The sequence below is a fragment of the Misgurnus anguillicaudatus genome, chromosome 22 (assembly GCF_027580225.2).
Source record: "Misgurnus anguillicaudatus chromosome 22, ASM2758022v2, whole genome shotgun sequence".
Classification (NCBI taxonomy): domain Eukaryota; kingdom Metazoa; phylum Chordata; class Actinopteri; order Cypriniformes; family Cobitidae; genus Misgurnus; species Misgurnus anguillicaudatus.
The window spans coordinates 48,160,394-48,177,314 of NC_073358.2; the positions used below are offsets into that span (position 1 = coordinate 48,160,394).

Sequence of the window (16,921 nt, forward strand, 5' to 3'; positions counted from 1 at the left end):
TAAACGGAAGCTTGGACCTGAAATTGGTATTCCTTACGTCACAAGTTAACAAGCGGGTTACATTTTGATAAATGGAAACTAAAATTTAAAGCAAAAATAAATGGTATTCCATAAAAAAGCCCTTTTAAAATTCCATGATATTCCAGAAATGTTATGACCCGTGGAAACCCAGTCTTTTTGGCATCTGTACTTTGGTACAATGACATTCGTATTTTGTTAATTTCTCTCATAAAGACAGGGTATTAAAAAGAAGCTCATTAAAAACAATAAAATCCAAATGCAATGAATACAATGTATATTTAAACCCTTCCTGTCACTTCAATTTCTTTATATTTTCCCCGTTTATGAGGAAAGAACAATAACTATAATACACTGAATACAGAAAAAGGCACAAAAAAAATCATTAAAGCATACAAATTTGCTTAAGATGCTCCTGTCTGATTAAGCTAAATGAAGGAAACTGCTAAGGTAATGAAGAGCCAATTATTTTAAGTTTTAATTTGAGATCCAGGGTCAGTTCATCACAGGGTTTCCATTAAAGTTGGACAAAAATAGCCTAATTTGTATTGTGCGTCTGCAGATCTGTCAGTTTCGTTGCCGCTTTGATTTATCATGTTCTTTTCAGGTTAACTTTTGGAAATTTCCTCAAAGCCGTCCTTAGCATTAGCGTGAAGTTCAATCAGCTAACATCGATCCTCAAAGTGACAAGAAGTTCCTGTTTAGAAAACCTTTTGATCGGTGACCTCAGAAAACCTTCAGTGCATCACATTGGTAAAATGTAGCCGACCGGCCGCACCCTCGCCGTCCGTCAGCGCTCATATTACCCCAATCGTTCATAATACCTCATGATTCCTCTGTGTGTCTATTGCACTGCTCTGGGGCTTTATAGGTCAGTGAGAAGATGTTGACATTGCAGGGAAAGACAGATTTACACCAATCAACTCACTTCTTTTGCATCCCTCAAGAGAAAACAACACATACTGTAAACATTGTCAAAGTACAGTATTAGATCTTCTCTCTTAACTTTATTCGTAAACTAAGATTCGAGATCCATCATCTTTAGCACAATCCCTCTCAAGATGGGACACGAAACAACTTAACAAAAACAATAACTATAAAGAAATAATATAAAAGTTTTCCTGTAGCTCAATTAGTAGAGCATTGTTTTAGTCGTACGACAAAGGTCAAGGGTTCGAACCTTGGCAACAGAAATACTTATAAAATGCATTCCTTGTACATTATAAAAGTTCGATCAACTTAAAAAAATACTACAATTGGTAATACCTGAAAAGTGGTATTTTTTAACTTAAAATTTTCATTTAACTCATTCCCCACCAGCATTTTTTGTGATTTTCACAAAATGTTCACAAAATGTCTTCAAGGAAAATTTTCTCCTAAAAATATATAAACATTCAAATATATCAAATGAAAGAAAAGACCCTCTGCTTTCAAACAAACAAACAAACAAACAAACAAAACGTGAAAAAAAAATGTTTCATCCTATCTATATTTTTTCTCTGCTTATAAACTCTTCCTCAAAAATAAAAACATTTTTAGCAAAAAGCTGAAATAATTGCATTTTTGTAAAGGAATTTTGTTAGAAATCAGATTCAGAACAATTATCAAAACATACGCGGGGTTTAAAATAAATAAATAATTTTTTGCTTCAGTTTTTATAAATTGGGTAAGTGCGGCTTCCAGTGGATAATCGCGTTATTACAGATAACCATAAAAACTCACAGGAACCTTTTGTTTCATGCAAATGTTTTCTCTTAATTGACGAGATAACTCGTGAATGGCGGGAAAAGAGTTAAAGTATTTTTCACTTAAACATATAAGTTGAAAAAACTTTTAATTGTTTAAGTTGATCCAACTTTTCACTTTCTATAGTGTAGTGGCTTTTGGATTATTTGATGTAAAAAGAATACAAACAATAGACAATAACAAGCACACAAAAATACTAATAATAGAGTGCCACAGGGATTATGTATTTTTGTAGACCAATGCGGAAGTTAGCGGGACATTGGTTCCCTCGCAAAAAAGCGTATTAATTTTGCCCCAAAACATTTGAATTATTGCAAGAATTAAAAAGTTAAAGGACCAATATTCTGTTGCTAAAAAGCACAATATTTTGTGTATTTGGTGTAATGCAGTGTTTTCACAAAGTTTATGGTTCAAAAAACACATTATTTTCCACATACTGTACATTATTGTAGTTCCTCTATGCCGCGCCTTTCACCTTTTACACGTAATGTGTTGATTTGTACAAAGCTCATCGTTTTGAGAAAGGGTGTGATCCGATTGGCCAACTATCCAGTGCGTTGTGACTGACTGAATTCCTCAAGTGCGTTAACGGAAATGTGATGCTCCTTACCATGTTTGGAAGATCAGCTTCCAAAGCAATAGTGAAAGGAGATAATATCGTCTTTACGACCTTATCAATATGAGGCTGAATCTGACCCAGAAAACGCCGATGACCAAGCTAATCTATCAACTTTACCAGCGCAACTTGAGCAAAACGTAACAGATTGGTAAGGATGCTAAAACATGAAACCATGTCTGCATTTGTGATCGTAGAAATGAATCGTTAGTAGGAAATTCTTTAAATATAAAAACATCGGCTACTTACAGGCTGTGAGTCAGAAGAGCCTTGCAAAGAGTACTTGCAAAGTTGGAATTGCTCCACTTTTTAGATGAAGCCTTTGTGCACATCCAGTCTTGTACTCTCCCATGTTTAGGAAACAAGTAAATGCACAGCACACAATTAACTCTTTCACTGCCAGCGTTTTTTAAAAAAGTTGCCAGCCAGCGCCAGCGTTTTTCATGATTTTCACAAAAGTTTAATGCCTTCCAGAAAATGTTCTTCTTCAAATATATAAACATACAATATATCAAATGAATGAACAAACCGTCTGCTTTCAAAAAAAAAAAAAAAAAAAGTTTTATCCTACCTTCAGTAGTTCTTTTGTAATCAGCTTTTGAATATGGGTGGGTTTCTGCAAAAACACCACATTTTGAGCAAAAAGCAGAGATAATTCCATTTTTGTGATGGACTTTTCATAGAGATCACATTCAGAGCGATCTTTAAAACAGACACGGACATGCAGCAGCTTGCCATAGGGCAATACTTCCGGTTTTAAAAAGTTGCGGAAGGGCGCCACCTAGTGGATAATAGCGGTATTGCGGAAAGACGGAAATACTCGTCATTGGCGGGGAAGCGTTTTCTCTTAATTGACGAGATATCTCGTCAATGGCGGGGAAAGAGTTAAACATTTGGGCTGTACTGTTTTGGAACATTGTTGTAAATAAAACTTAACCATTTATTTCTTGTTTCCTTTATTGCAAGGCCAAACGAAGTAGTTTGCCTTTTGCAAGGAAAAACACAGTGTCTCCACGACATGGCAGTAGCAACAATACTACGTGCATATACATTAGCACGGTGTTATGCAAATGTTGCTAGCAGGATGACGTGCAATGGGGTGTGTGTTTGAGCGAGACGTTATAGTAAGGCATGATGTCTTTTGATTTGAAACTTTAATATTTGCAACTTTACAGATCTTTTATATGCACAGACATCTTAAAGGGATAGTTCGGCCAAAAACGATATTAAACCCATGATTTACTCACCCCCAAGCTGTCCGAGTTGCATATGTCCATCGTTTTTCAGACAAACACATTTTCGGATATTTTAGAAAATATTTTAGATATTTCTGTTCATTAAATGTAATGTTGCGGGGTCCAGCAATAGTCCACGACCTTCAAGTCCAAAAAAGTGCGTCCATCCTTCACAAATTAAATCCAAACGGCTCCAGGATGATAAACAAAGGTCTTCTGTGGGTAATCCGTGCGGTGTTGTTGTAGAAATATCCATATTTAAAATGTTATTAACTTTATAAACTACCTTCCGGTAGCGCCGCCATCTTAGACTCAGGAGAGAGGATTAGCGTAGTGTACGCACTTTTCTTAGTGACGTATGACAAATTCGGAGGGCGGGGGCACAGAGCAGCAGCAGAGAAACTCTGTACGCTGCGTAAGCTCTCATCCTGAATGCGCATCACTTCAAAATGGCGGCGCTACCGGAAGGTAGTTTATAACGTTAATAACATTTTAAATATGGATATTTCTACAACAACACCGCACGGATTACCCACAGAAGACTTTTGTTTATCATCCTGGAGCCGTTTGGATTTAATTTGTGAAGGATGGACGCACTTTTTTGGACTTGAAGGTCGTGGACTATTGCTGGACCCCGCAACATTACATTTAATGAACAGAAAGATCTAAAATATTTTCTAAAATATCTGAAAATGTGTTTGTCTGAAAAACGATTGGCATATGCAACTCGGACAGCTTGGGGTGAGTAAATCATGGGTTTAATATCGTTTTTGGCCGAACTATCCCTTTAACACTCTAAAGACAAAGGAAAACATGAAACCGGGTCGACTCCTTTAAAGACACTTACACGGTTTGTCCAACAAATTAATCTTCACAAATGAATAGAAATTTTATGATTTAAAAGTGTAAATGCATTTAATAGAAATATAAGAAGCCGCATTTTGACTACAAAATTCATAAAAGTTGCGTTCATCTGTGAAGACTAAACGTGTGTGTCGTAAATTTTCATTAAACACAGAGCTTATTTTTTGCGATAATCCAAGAGTGTATGGGAAAAACAAATGGGAACCACGGTCCCGCTAACTTCCAGGTTAATCTACAAACATTTATCATCCCTGGGGCACTCCATACACAATTCTCAAAATACAGGAAACAAAGACAAAAAGTTGTATAATAGATACATGTGAAAGTGTGAAATCTCTGAATGATCACCAAACGAAATTATCAGTATACTGTTTCGCAAAAACTTTCCAGACTCCCTCAAATCTGCCATTTTTCGCAATCTGAGACAGAGTGAGAGAGAGAGAGACATACTTTCCTGAGACACAGAGGAAGTATATCTCACAGCTATCAGACACCAAAGAATCGTTTCTATTTTCAGACAGATTTTGGAGGTTTTCTCACAATGCTTTTTCACATTGACAAAATGTAACTCGCTGCAGAGCACTTTTTAATTAGGCATTGAGATCATTAAAGGGCTAGTTCACCCTAAAGTGACACTTCTTCACCCAAAAATGGCATTTATGCACCCTTGTGACAGCTCACACTGCTTATGTTTTTCTAGCATGAAACACAAGGACATAAGAGTAAGAAAAGATCCAAATTATATAAAAAAATAATCTCACAATGCAAGCACACTTCAGGCTCTCAAAAGCTTCATTACTTCTTACAGATTACATTAACCTTGTGTGAAAAATTGACCTGCACGTTTTTTGGTGTGTTTTCATGAATCTGTGTATGTGAGATAGAGGGTGAGGTTGTGTGTGGGGGTGAGAGAGAGAGAGAGAGAGCAAATGAGAGACTGATTTACAAACAGAAAGCTAGATGCAGATGGCTGACATGAGAGTTCAATGACGAAATGAGAATGGGATGGACTGGGAATAAAAACGCTAATGTTTGACCAATTCATCCATTAAAGCAATCATTTCTGCAACATTATAAGAGCACTGTGGCCATTATTACAGCATTAGCAGCATACACACATGTAAAGTTCAGTTCTCAGGTCTCCTCCATGCCATAAAAGATTCTGTCTATCATCTTTTCTAAAACTTCTCTATGCTTCTATCCACAGCTGTCTGTCTTCAAGCCCCTTAAACATAACACATTCGCCCCATAATAGCCAGTAGCATCCCAGTGGTAAACTGAAACAGTCTATGCAGTCTATTTGCAGTTTAATTTTACAGATAATAATTCTGACATACAAATGAAAAAGCATCACAAGCAAGAGCCAAAACATCCACAGTTTAAAATGTTCAAAATAAGTTCTGTCAATTATTTCCTCATGCAAATCATATAAAATAATAAATAAATGAGAACACCCATTAAAGTTGTGGGTGTGACACCACATAACCTGAACAGTTCTTATCTGAATAGCAATGTGATTTAGGATGCTGCGCAAACAGCATAAGAGTCATTGTGGGTCATTCTATTAAAAATGTATTGACCCTAACAATGGACAACACTAGATTAATGTAAGAAACCAAATATTTGAATTGAAATCTCAATTAGTTAGGGTGTTGTGGGTGGAGCGTTGCTATGCAGTTGTTTGGATGTTGTGGGTGGTTGCTAGGGCATTGCTATGCAATGTTAGGGTGTTGTGGGTGGTGGTTCGGTCATGTGTTGCTTTGCAGTTGTGAGGGTGTTGTGGGTGGTGGCTAGGGCGTTGCTACGCAGTTGTTAGGGTGTTGTGGTTAAGGCATTGATATGCAACTGTTAGGGTGTTGTGGGTGGTTGCTATGACATTGCTATGTAATTGCTAGGGTGTTGTGGGTGATGTCTAGATCATTGCTATGCAGTTGTTAAGGTGTTGTGGCTAGGGCGTTGCTATGCAGTTGTTTGGGTGTTGTGGTTAAGGCAAAAAATATGAAGCTGTTTGGGTGTTATCGGTGGTGGCTTAGCCATTGCTAAGTGTTGCTATGCAGTTGTTAGGGTGTCGTGGTTAAAGCATTGATATGCAACTGTTAGGGTGTTGTGGGTGGTTGCTATGTAATTGCTAGGGTGTTGTGGGTGATGTCTAGATCATCGCTATGCAGTTGTTAAAGGAACACGCCCACATTTTGGGAATTTAGCTTATTCACCGTATCCCCCAGAGTTAGATAAGTCCATACATACCTCTCTCATCTCCGTGCGTGCTGTAACTCTGTCTGACGCAGCCCCCGCTAGCTTAGCTTAGCACAAAGACTGGAAATGCATGGCTCCAGCTAGTATACTGCTCCCAATAAGTGACAAAATAACGCGATCATTTTCCTATTTATGTGTTGTGATTTGTATAGTCAAACCGTGTACAAATAACAAGGTGATATGAGACACAGCGATCTTTTAACAGTATACATACTGAGAACTATATTCTCTGAAGACGAAGCACTGCCGCATGGGCGGAGTGATTTGCACAACTCTGACCGAACTCTCTGCTCCTCACCAGGGGCTTCTCGTGTGCTGCGAGCAGATCACTCCGCCCATGCGGCAGTGCTTCGTCTTCAGAGAATATAGTTCTCAGTATGTATACTGTTAAAAGATAGCTGTGTCTCATATCACCTTGTTATTTGTACACGGTATGACTATACAAATCACAACACATAAATAGGAAAATGATTGCGTTATTTTGTCACTTATTGGGAGCAGTATACTAGCTGGAGCCATGCATTTCCAGTCTTTGTGCTAAGCTAAGCTAGCGGGGGCTGCGTCAGACAGAGTTACAGCACGCACGGATATGAGAGAGGTATGTATGGACTTATCTAACTCTGGGGGATTCGGTGAATAAGCTAAATTCCCAAAATGTGGGCGTGTTCCTTTAAGGTGTTGTGGCTAGGGCGTCGCTATGCAGTTGTTTGGGTGTCGTGGTTAAGGCAAAAATATGAAGCTGTTTGGGTGTTATCGGTGGTGGCTTAGCCATTGCTATGTGTTGCTATGCAGTTGTTAGGGTGTTGTGGGTGGTGGCTACAGCTGGGTCATTCTACAGAAAAGGTGGAATTCGGGTGATGGAAATCTGCTTAAATGAACTTCTTTCCACATACCCCAAACTTCTTTAATAGCATTAATTAACTTGTCAAATCTATGAATCCGCAAAACGGGGAGCTTAATCTATTTTTTACTTTTTAATACATTTTAATAAAGAATCCATGAGTCATTTATTTGTCATTGGTGTTACCTGTGATTTAAACAACATTAATGTTGATACTAAATATTTGTTCTCATTACAGCTTGTGTATGTAACACCAATGACAAAATTCGAATATAATAATAGATAATGAATATGATAAAACTTAAAATTTTTTCCATCTTGTTTTGTTTTTATGCTTTTATGTTGGTCAGTTAAAGGAATAGTGCTTAGGAAGTACTCATTAGAAAAGTAACACCAATTACGGTAACACCAATGACAATTTACAGAAAAAATTTATATTTTAACAAAATGGCTGCCATTAGCCATGTGCTATTTCATCAGAGATGTAACAATCACATACTTATTCAGTATAAAGATCTTAACACTTCCAGCTATAAAAAAAAAGAGTAACACTAATGACATCCAAAAAATCTTATCTCAAAATTCTTAGATATATCATGATATTTTAGACAAATAAGGTAAGACATCTCACAAACCTTTTGCCTTCCTCCACTGCACTTTTTCCACTAACCTCTTGACCCAAGAAAAGCTCAAAGAGCTGATGCATTGTTTCAAAATAAAAGTGCTTTGGGTAGGGTAACCCCAATGACATAAATTTGGTGGACAAATATTTATTTGATATTAGTCATATTAATAGTGTATTTTTTACCAGTGTTGTAGTAAATTCATACAGGGTTAAAGCAGGTAAATGTAAATTATATTTGTGTTATAAAAAACATGGTTTTAAATAATAAGTACACAGTTCAACTTCCATGTATGATCAAAGGGACAGGGCAATTTTCAGGACTAGACATTTAAAAAAAAAGTTTAAAAAAGAAAAAAAAGACGTTTAAATAAACAAACTCTCTCATAATTTTAAGGACAGTCTATATTTATTAAATATATATCATTATGGGATTATTGGGTCAAATTAAATGATTAAGGGGTCTGCAAAAGCAAGGGACAAGCATTTCCACCTTTTTTGTAGAATGACCCAACTATGTAATGCAGTTGTTAGGGGGTTGTGGTTAAGGCATTGACTTAGAGCTGTTTGGGTGTTGTTGGTGCAGTGACTTGGCCATTGCTATGTGTTGCTATGCAATGTTAGTGTGTTGCGGGTGGTGACAACAGCTATGTTATGCAGTTGTTAGGGTGTTGTGGCAACAGCTATGTAATGCAGTTGTTAAGGGGTTTTGTTAAAGACATTAATATGCAGCTGTTTGCTAGGGTGTTGTGGGGGATGTCTAGATCATCACTATGCAGTTGTCAGGGTGTTGTGGGTGGGGTGGCTAGGGCGTTGCTATGCAGTAGTTAGGGTGTTGTGGATGGTGGCTACAGCTATGTTATGCAGTTGTTAGGGGGTTGTGGTTAAGGCATTTATATGCAGCTGTTTGGGTGTTGTTGGCAGTGGCTTGGCCATTGCTATGTGTTGTTATGCAAAGTTAGGGTGTTGCGGCAACAGCTATGTTATGCAGTTGTTAGGGGGTTGTGGTTTAGGCATTGATATGCAGCTGTTTGGTGGCTTTGCCATTGCTGTGTTGCTATGCAACGCTAGGGTGTTGTGGGTGGTGACAACAGCAATGTTATGCAGTTGTTAGGGTGTTATGGGTGAGGTGGCTAGGGCGTTGCTATGCAGTAGTTAGGGTGTTGTGGATGGTGGCTACAGCTATGTTATGCAGTTGTTAGGGGGTTGTGGTTAAGGCATTTATATGCAGCTGTTTGGGTGTTGTTGGCAGTGGCTTGGCCATTGCTATGTGTTGTTATGCAAAGTTAGGGTGTTGTGGCAACATCTATGTAATGCAGTTGTTAGGGTGTTGTGGTTAAGACATTGATATGCAGCTGTTTGGGTGTTGCGGGTGGTGACAAGAGCTATCTAAGGCAGTTGTTAGGGTGTTGTGGCAACATCTATGTAATGCAGTTGTTAGGGTGTTGTGGTTAAGACATTGATATGCAGCTGTTTGGGTGTTGTTGGTGGTTGCTTGGCCATTGCTATGTGTTGCTATGCAATGTTAGGGTGTCGTGGGTGGTGACAACAGCTATGTAATGCAGTTGTTAGGGGGTTGTGGTTAAGGCATTGATATGGAGCTGTTTGGGTGTTATTGGTGGTTGCTTTGCCATTGCTATGTGTTGCTATGCAATGTTAGGGTGTTGTGGCAACAGCTATGTTATGCAGTTGTTAGGGGATTGTGCTTATGGCATTAATATGCAGCTGATTGGGTGTTGGTGGTGGTTGCTTGGCCATTGCTGTGTTGCTATGCAATGCTAGGGTGTTGTGGGTGGTGACAACAGCTATGTTATGCAGTTGTTAGGGTGTTGTGGCAAAATCTATGTAATGCAGTTGTTAGGGTGTTGTGGTTAAGACATTGATATGCAGCTGTTTGGGTGTTGCGGGTGGTGACAACAGCTATGTTATGCAGTTGTTAGGGGGTTCTGGCAACAGCTATGTAATGCAGTTGTTAGGGTGTTGTGGTTAAGACATTGATATGCAGCTGTTTGGGTGTTGTTGGTGGTTGCTTGGCCATTGCTATGTGTTGCTATGCAATGTTAGGGTGTCGTGGGTGGTGACAACAGCTATGTAATGCAGTTGTTAGGGGGTTGTGGTTAAGGCATTGATATGGAGCTGTTTGGGTGTTGTTGGTGGTTGCTTTGCCATTGCTATGTGTTGCTATGCAATGTTAGGGTGTTGTGGCAACAGCTATGTTATGCAGTTGTTAGGGGATTGTGCTTATGGCATTAATATGCAGCTGATTGGGTGTTGGTGGTGGTTGCTTGGCCATTGCTGTGTTGCTATGCAATGCTAGGGTGTTGTGGGTGGTGACAACAGCTATGTTATGCAGTTGTTTGGGGGTTGTGGTTAAGGCATTGATATGCAGCTGTTGGTTGTAAGGCATTGCTTTGTTGTGGGTGATGTCTAGAGCATTGCTATGCAGTTGTTAGGATGTTGTGTTGTAGTGGTAAGGGTGTTGCTATGCAGTTGTTATGGTGTTGTGGGTGGTGGTTAGAGCGTTGCTATGCAGTTGTTAGAGTGTTGTGTGTGGTGTTAGGAAAATGCTGAGCAGTTGTCAGGGTGTTGTGGGTGGTGGCTAGGGCATTGAAGTGCAGTTGTCAGTGTGTTGTGGCTAGGGCAATGCTATGCAGCTGATACAACACAAAGTATAAAGTATATAATATTGAGCCTGACCATTTAAATGTGAGTTATGTCGTGTGGACGCAAACAGTGTAGCAGTGGTGCAATGAATCAAAGTGGAACACCTGACAAACATCCAATGCTTCGTCATATGTGGATATTATGTGAATATCGATTGTATGAATCACAGCAGTATTGGGATTGGTGAAGAATGCATTTCCACAAAAAATACAGTATTATTGATTTATCACGGCTTTGCTAAAAGCGCAGTGCCTCTTGGTGAGCAACAGCTGTGAATGAGCTTACAGTAAAGCCTTCTACAACAACAATGGATTGCAACATAATGATTTAATTTGTAAAACTCAGCTGCCTCAATTCATGTTCCTGTAGCTCTGGTAGAGTCTTGGATTCGATTCCCAGGATACCGATAAAATGTAATGATGAAATCTTAAGTGCACCATGGATTGTGTCGGATAGAAGCACCTGCCAGGTACATGAAAGTCAATAGAAGTAGTTCACACTGACAGCGATCAAATCACAGGAGGTCGCTAAGTGTGTGTATCCAACTGTATCAGACAACATATTGTGTAAACTCCACTTTCTCCTATTGTGTTGCTGCTCACCTCCATAAAACAAACACTGCTCGGGTTTGTCACATTGTCAATGGTTGCTAAAGCTCATGTCAACTCAAAGCAACTCTCATTTACAGACATTTACTTCTCGTGGCTTTATAGCTGTCAATGTAAATAACGTTGTATACCTAAACCAAATGCTAAAAGAATCAGGAAAGAAAGCACAGTAAAGAAATGAAGGACTGACAAACAGACAGAAGTATATGTACATAACATTTATGCATTTGGCAGATGCTTTTATCCAAAGCAACTTACAGTGCATTCAAGCTATACATTTTATTATTATGTGTAAGTGTGTTCCCTGGGAATCGAACCCCTGACCTTTCACACTGACAACACAATGCTGTACCAGCTGAGCTACAGGAACACACACACTTTCTCCTTTACTGAATGTCAGACAGCTGACAGGTGATCAATAACATTAGTTCATTGACAATCAGAAGTAAATGTCATTGTGTATGTTTATCCTTCATCTTTTGTCTCAGTACAGGGCAAGTAGACGTCTAGACATCGTAGTGACACACTGAATAAATATAAAAAAAATTGAAAAAAAAATTTATATATAAAGTTTAATCAACATAAATTTTCTCACTTTAACTCTTTCCCCACTATTAAACCAGTTATTTTGTCAATAAGAGAAAACGCTTCCCTGCAATGACGAGTTTTTCTGGGCATCCAGATTTTTGCTATTATCCACCAGGTGGCGCTCCTACACAACTTATAAAACACGAAGCAACCCCTTAGGGCAAACAGTAAGAACTCCGTGCATGTTTTGATCATCGCTCTGAATCTGATCTCTATCAAAAGTCCTTCACAAAGATGCAATTATCTCAGCTTTTTGCTCAAAATTTGGTCTTTTTGAAGAAACATATATTTGAGATGTGATAAGAAGAAAACATATGAAGATAGGATGAGCCTTTCGTTTGATATATTGTATGTTTATATATAAATAAGAACATTTTCTGGAAGGCATTAAACTTTTGTGAAAATCATAAAAAGTGCTGCCGCTGGCTGGCAACTTAAAAAAAATGCCGGCAGGGAAAGAGTTAAGAGAAACAATTAATGTGATTTTTTAAAAAATACTTCAATTGGTAAAATCTAAAATCCATAATTTTTTATTTAAAGGTGCTGTAGAATGTTACCTAAGCGTAGAAGAATAATATGAATAATACATGATAATGACATTGTGAGCCTCACCCTTAGGAAAATGATTCATGTTTTTTTTTTTTGTGGTAAAAGTGTAGTAAAAAGTGTTTTTTGTGTATTTATTAAAAAAACAGCATCAAACCAGCATGGACCAGCATGGGAATTATACTGGTATATGCTGGTTTAGCTGGTGGTCACCAGCATACCAGCAGCAAAACACAACATATGCTGGTCTTGCTGGTATGACCAGCATGGGATGCTGGGGCAAATGTTGGTTTGTTGCTGGTTTAGCTGATGCTAATGCTGGTGCCGACACACACACATTTTTGCACTTAATAAAGCCACATACCTTCTAGATATCAGAGAACAATTTAACAGATTATTTCAATGCATTCTTTGGCACCTTTAATTAATGTGAGAAATTTTGAGTTGAAAAATTATTTTTTTAGGTTTTACCAATCGAAGTAGTTTTTTAAGTTAAGGTTCCAATATGTATCTCTGAGGTAATAATATGAATGCTTTAGGTGTATAGCTTTACTTACTTTTTGTAAAATTAATGTACATTGTTAGCTACAGATCCTTGAATTCTTGCCAAACCTCTCTTTATATAATGTAGTGGTGATCCATGCTCGCCGTCTTCCCTCATCTTTAGGACACCAAAACATTTTTGTTTACAACAAGATATTTGTTCCAGAGGTCAGCTCAGCCACTAGCCAGAATGATGAACAAACACTGAGCAGAAGTTAACTTTGGACCAGGCTATACAGTATTAACATGTAAATGGGTGTGTGTGCAGTACAGTATATGAATAGAAAAAAATCAGATGCTTTAAGCTGTAAAATAAATGAGAGCTGTCCAAAAGAAAGACATGGTTGATAGTGACCTTGGAGAACGAGAAAGTGAAAGAGAGCAGATAATACTGACATCAATCAAATTAATTGATCTTATTGCAAAATGGGATTCCGACACCCCTCCTTAGCCAGGGCAAGGAAATATCTATTTTTACGCTTTTCTCAATGAGAGCAACCCAAGGTTTTCTTTAATTGCCTTTATGGACCCCAACAATGCTGACAACCTACATTCAATTTTATCTTTATTCAGGATTTTAAAAACTATATTTGGATGGTAGTCATCATGAATATTAAAGTGAAATTAGTGACATTAAAGATTCATGCTGAAGCCCAAAAATGTTGATAAATGTTAAACACAAAGACAATTCAAAACCACAATGACTTCTGTATTCACACCAGGTCTATATGTGACCCTGGACCACAAAACAAGGTGATTAAAAAAAAAGAGAGAGATTTATACATAAGCTGAATGAATACGCTTTCAATTGATGCATGGTTTGTTAGGATATGACAATATTTGGCCAAGATACAGCTATTTGAAAATCTGGAATCTAAGGGGACAAAAACATTTTAAATACTCAGAAAATTGCCTTTACATTTGTCCAAATGAGGTCCTTAGCAACACATATTATTAATGATAAATACATTTTTTATATATTAACGGTAGGAATGCACAAAATATCTTCATGAAACATGATCTTTACTAAATATCCTTATGATATTTGGCATAAAAAATAAAAATTCTTTGCTACAAATACAACTCACATACTGTATAATGCAATTCAAACTGTCATGTACAATCTTTTCTTAACTATTTTATGAAATATGTGTTGTATGTTCTGGGCTCGAGATTTTAATTGTACCGAGAAATGTGATTTTTACACGTATGGCAGAGGTGGAGGTCGGGCGACGGATTTCAAAGCTCTGTACATTCAAGCAGATGTTAGACTTGAACAACGCAACAAAAAGATGTCCTTGCTTTCATACCAGCATACCAGTGCCTAAGCTTTTAAAGCTTGACTTTTATTTTCTCCTGTGACCTGTCATGCTGTGAGGGTATTCCAGTTTCTGAATGGCATTAAATGCTACATAAAGAAGAGGGTTATGAATAAATAATGCAGTAAACAGTATCTTCATGTTTACATTATCAATGGCTTTTTGAGTTATTTGATGTTTTGCATTGTACCAAATACACACAACACAGTAAAAGGACGCCAGTTTTCATTCACTGTGCATTGCTCTTGATGGCTGCATTTCAACTGACTGGGTAATTTTCACATTTGGATAGAAGATATATCATTACTAGTATTCCTTTGTGGTTCTGCCATTGAACTCAAAAGCCCATTAGGACCAATGAATTTCTTTTATCATCAAGCTAAAATACCATTATCTTGCTCCAGCCATTAGCTGTGGCATTGTAATTCAAAACTCTGTAACTTACATGACATGACAGCTGTTTTCTAATCTCATCAGAAATTAATCAAAGACGACTGGTTTCACTACATGAGCTGATAAAAAGGCTGTTTCAAATATTGTACATAATAGAAAGATATTCCCACTTGCATATTATAGAGTAGGGACAAGCCCAGCCGTTGCGTTAAATTAATCCAGACCATTTTTATATTTGACCCTACAATGGCTTAAAACAACCCTGCATAGGTTAAATTACAACCCAACTGATTGGGTTCAACCCGTTTTGATCTCGAATGGTGCTGCAAATATGGGCAGGGATCGCTTCGTCCATCTTTGCTTTTCAGTAGAAAGGTCACATCGTGATGTACCAGTTTTCTCATAGTAAAATGAAAATGTATTACACTGCAAATCCCTTAAAATAATAATTATAAAGTACAACAGTAGCATGCATTGTGCTAATGTATGGTCTTAAAATAGTATGGCGGTGTGAATATGTTTGTTTCTATTTATAAAACAGTTAGTTACAGTCTTTGATTCTGATGGGTCAATAGTTGTGCTTTCCTCGCTTTGCGTTGTGCATAATATGATAAAGCAGCTACTGGTACCTTATTGCTTACTTAATTCGGCACACCTCTGATCTACTGGTCGTCTTTCAACGTGATGCCCAGCTGATGCCTGACCAACGATCACCGGCAGAACCCGCTTAATCTCCGCGTAATCTCCTCTTAATCTCCTTATCCGGTTATATGTGTGTATATACATTTATATCTCCCAAGGGTTTTTCCCTCCTTTGGACTTTTTTTATTTCCTCGGCTAAACAGCCCGGGGGTTTTTTCTACTAGGGGGTTTTTTACCCCGGGGAGGCAGCCTTCTTGGGCTTAACTTAGCTTCCTCTTCTAGACGCTACATTAGTAATACGCTCGCTTATAATGTCGAGTCATAGCCGCAGCAAATTTGACTGCTTATGCTATCGTGTATTATGTTGTGCTATCTGTCGTTTTTCTGTGCTTTTACTGCTTCTATTAATGTAAAGCTGCTTTGAAACAATTAACTTTTGTGAAAAGCGCTATATAAATAAAATTGAATTGAATATAATTAAATATCTCATGTACTATTAGGGAGACCCTTCTCCATGCCTCTCTTGGGTCCACGGCAGAAGCGTTAGAGACTTCAAATTGGTGTCTACAGCGCGTAGTTGGACGCTTGAACATTTTGAGTGTACTCTCTTCATTCTCGCGTGAAATTCTAGTCATCGAGACATTCACGCGGAAATTCGCGTCATGGGAGGGGCTTCTGGAACTCCGCTCACTTTCTGTAATCACGTCACTACTACAGCAAGTTCCCGATTGGTTAACGCGGCACAGTTTTTCCGCCAAAATTCAAATCTTTCAATTTGCGCGTTTCCCGCGGCTAAGCTCAATTCGTGCCATAAAGACAGAGCGCGTCATAACCTGAAAACCACGCCCACCGGGGGGGAAACAATCCAACGGTCCGTCTCCATTGACTTTGTATTGAAAGAGGCTGCCCCCTTGTCATTTCTGGCTTATAACAAAAAACAGAATAATGGCTTAAAGCTGCTGTGTGACAATATGTACAGCAAACAAGCCAAAAAACCCAGAAATAAGTTTTTATCAGCTGTCGACCTCAAAAAACGAGCGTTTAAAGACACAAAAGTGGAAACAAGCAACTTTTCATAGTACTCTTAGCCTGACGTTGTCATACTCAATTCTAGTCAGAATTTGAGTCTGATACCGCTCCATTGAGCTATAATTATGAGGCGTGTCTCAACCGAAAAATGCCTCTGCACTTAATTGGATAGACCTACGACCAATCAGAGCAACGGGGTGTGAGACATATGTTGAAATGACGTATTTGCAGCTTGACCGAACTGCTAGTTATTTTCGCTACAATGACACACACTACAAGTCTGAGTTTGCGAACATACATCAACACCTACTATGTTTACAACATTTCATTTATATCACATTAAGTCATACAGTAAGACTATCTCTTACCATTTGTACATTAGTTGAACTTC

The 16,921-nt window shown here is 38.1% G+C and overlaps 1 long non-coding RNA gene across 1 annotated transcript; it reads right to left on the bottom strand.

The window, feature by feature from the left end:
* Positions 1 to 472: 472 nt before the first annotated feature.
* On the bottom strand, positions 473 to 8,254 carry LOC141358985 (uncharacterized). The gene is made up of 2 exons (XR_012365588.1): positions 8,212 to 8,254; positions 473 to 959 (listed from the first exon to the last, which is right to left on the bottom strand). It is a non-coding gene; the product is annotated as an uncharacterized lncRNA (long non-coding RNA).
* Between the last annotated feature and the right edge of the window lie 8,667 nt (positions 8,255 to 16,921).